The sequence below is a fragment of the Schistocerca piceifrons genome, chromosome X, assembly GCF_021461385.2.
Source record: "Schistocerca piceifrons isolate TAMUIC-IGC-003096 chromosome X, iqSchPice1.1, whole genome shotgun sequence".
Taxonomy (NCBI): Eukaryota; Metazoa; Arthropoda; class Insecta; order Orthoptera; family Acrididae; genus Schistocerca; species Schistocerca piceifrons.
Genome location: NC_060149.1, coordinates 712,269,952 through 712,272,796, shown reverse-complemented (window position 1 = coordinate 712,272,796; position 2,845 = coordinate 712,269,952). Strand labels below are relative to the sequence as shown.

The 2,845-nt window shown below is 45.8% G+C and overlaps 1 pseudogene; it reads right to left on the bottom strand.

The window, feature by feature from the left end:
• Positions 1 to 203: 203 nt before the first annotated feature.
• LOC124723532 lies at positions 204 to 321 on the bottom strand (annotated as a pseudogene).
• Between the last annotated feature and the right edge of the window lie 2,524 nt (positions 322 to 2,845).

Below are 2,845 nucleotides of genomic sequence, written 5' to 3'. Positions count from 1 at the left end.
CTCACTCCGTCTTCAGGCCACAAGTGACCCATCGGGACCATTCAACCGCCGTGTCATCCTTATTTGAGGACGCGGATAGGAGGGGCGTGTGGTCAGCACACCGCTCTCCCGGTCGTTACCATTGTTTTCTGTGACCGGAGCCGCTACTATTCGGTCGAGTAGCTCCTGAATTGGCTTCACGAGGCTGAGTGCACCCCGAGAAAAGGCAGCAGCACATGGCGCCCCGGATGGTCACCCATCCAAGTACCGGCCATGCCCGACAGCGCTTAACTTCGGTGATATGACGGGAACCGGTGTATCCACTGCGGCAAGGCCGTTGCCCGCACCTATAGCTAGGAAGGCCCAAATTTCCGGCCAAAGGCCTGATAACGAACTAGAAGAGTGCAGGGAGAATTCGGGAACATTCCATGTACAGGTTGTTTCACAATTCAAGTCATGCATTTCTAGAGTTTGCAGAGAGGCTTGTTAGATCACGTTTTACAGATGAGCCCATGTTCGGAAGTGTCATCTAACGACGCTACAGAGCTTCAGTGTTATAGGCATGGTCGCCTGTAAATGTATGTATATAAGGGGTGATTCCGCGATGATGTTACAAATCTTCGAGAATGATGGGGAAGGATAAATGTATCAGTTTGACGTAAGGGTCCCCGTACCGGAACCGAACGAGTCCCAAGGTTATAAACGAAAATCCTCCTGACACGTCTGCCAGTGGTATACATGTACCGGTTCTGTTGTTGCTAAGACTGTAGGGTAGGTAACTTTCAGAAGTGGTATTATGGACCAAAATAAGAAGAAATGTCCAGTAAACATGGGCTCTAAAATGCACACATTAGGAGCTATGAGCACTTCGTCAATAGAGTAGATGTGTTTCACACTAGCGAAGATTAACAAGTGCTAATAGCTCCTAAGGTATGCATTTCAGAGCCTACGTTTAAAAGACATTTTTTTCCTCGTCTTGGTTCATGCTACCACATGTAAAATTTGCATACACTACATTCTTAGCAACAACAGTACCGGCACATGTATTCCACTGTCAGAGAAAACAGAATGAGCTTCACTTGCAACTTTCGATTCATTCGTTTCCGAACCAGGAATTCTTACCTCAAACTCAAAAACATTTTTCGTTCTCCATTATCCTTGAAGGTTTGTGACATCATCACGGAATCACCCTTTATAAACATACATTTACCGGCTCCGGTGTCTCTATTTTTCGCGCTTTGTACCGTCGTTGGATGACGTTTCCGACATGGATTCCTATGTAAAACATGCTCCACTGAGTCCCCTCTATAGCCTCTAGAAGTGTGTAACATGAATTGTGAAACACTCTGTATATGACCGTAACTAACTTTACAGCTCCCTATCGATTCTACAAAGAAAACCCACCACGTTAGCCGAGAGCGCTAATGCGCTGCTTCGTGGACTCGCTTAGGTGCGCCGGCCCCAGATCGAATCCGCCCAGCGGATTAACGACGGCGGTCGGTGTGCCGGCCAGCCTGGATGTGGTTTTTAGGTGGTTTTCCACATCCCCTAGGTGAATACCGGGCTGGTCCCCACGTCCCGCCTCAGTTACATGCCTCGCAGACATCTGAACACTTTCGTATTATTCCATGGATTCCACCAGTCGCAGACAGTTGGGGTACACTAATTCCGTCCTGAGGGGTACGGGGTGGCGGCAGGAAGAGCATGCGGCCACCCCTAAATCTAACATTGCCAAATCCGATTAACCATGCTGACCCTGCGTACCTGCGGGACAAAGGCGCACGCGAAAGAAAGAAAGAATCGATTCTACAAAGAAATGTGACAATTTTCATCATATTTTTTACTGTGTCTGCAATTTATCATGGCGTAATCTTCGTAGGTACCGAGTTTTCGTTATGACATCGTTCTGGAAAGTCTGACCTACCTTCCAGAGTGGTATTTGCACATTTGTTTATTCAGTGGTCTATGTTATTGTGATCAAATTAAAACGAAACAAAAGTGCCGTTCTGAGAGAGCGGAAATGCAGCACTTTAAAGCTGACGCTGTGACTCGAAGGATAGGTGCGCGCCGTATAGAAATGTGACTTTTAACACTAGAAGGACCATACCGGGCAATCTGACCAGCGAACATTGTTTAACATTTAAAAAAATGGCGTATGTTTTAACTTATGAGTCTTATTTTTCATAACTTATAATGCACCTTGGTGGTTTATAATCTTTGAAAAAGACAAACGTCTATTACAAAAACTGAACGAATTATAAACATTTTTGCCTTAAAGGACCGCAGCCGCTCATTCTGACTTGTGAGACGCCACAATTGATTTTTTCATCCGATTAGCTTATTTTATTTCATTATTGTATTCTCGTTCCCTCTCTCTCTTTTCGTTTTACTTTACTTTGAGCAAGAGCGACATACTTTAGCTGCTATTCTCTGTAAATACGCTGTTGTGCTCTGCAGAAGTTTAGCGCTCCTCCTCATTGCTATGGCGCGCCAGTGTTTGCGTTCGGATGAAGAATTACTGAATTATCTGAACAGTTTACCAGAAGAAGATTCTGAAGGCGAAGATGAAGATATTGCTGAATGTGATGAGTTGGATGATAAAGGTGACAAAGATTATAAAGATGACACGGAATATCATCCCCACGAAACAGAACAAGACGACTCATCAGAGTCGGAAGAGGAATATTCAGAACACGTACATCATACAAATAACCCAGTGCTTACACGTTCGACTCCAGTGACACCACAAATTCCTACTCGGACCCGAGGGGGAGGGGGGGAGGGGCGGAAAAAGTCGCATCCATCTCAGCATCCGAAGATGGAAGTGCAGCCGACGGAACAGTGTGGACTCGAATTGCACCAGGGC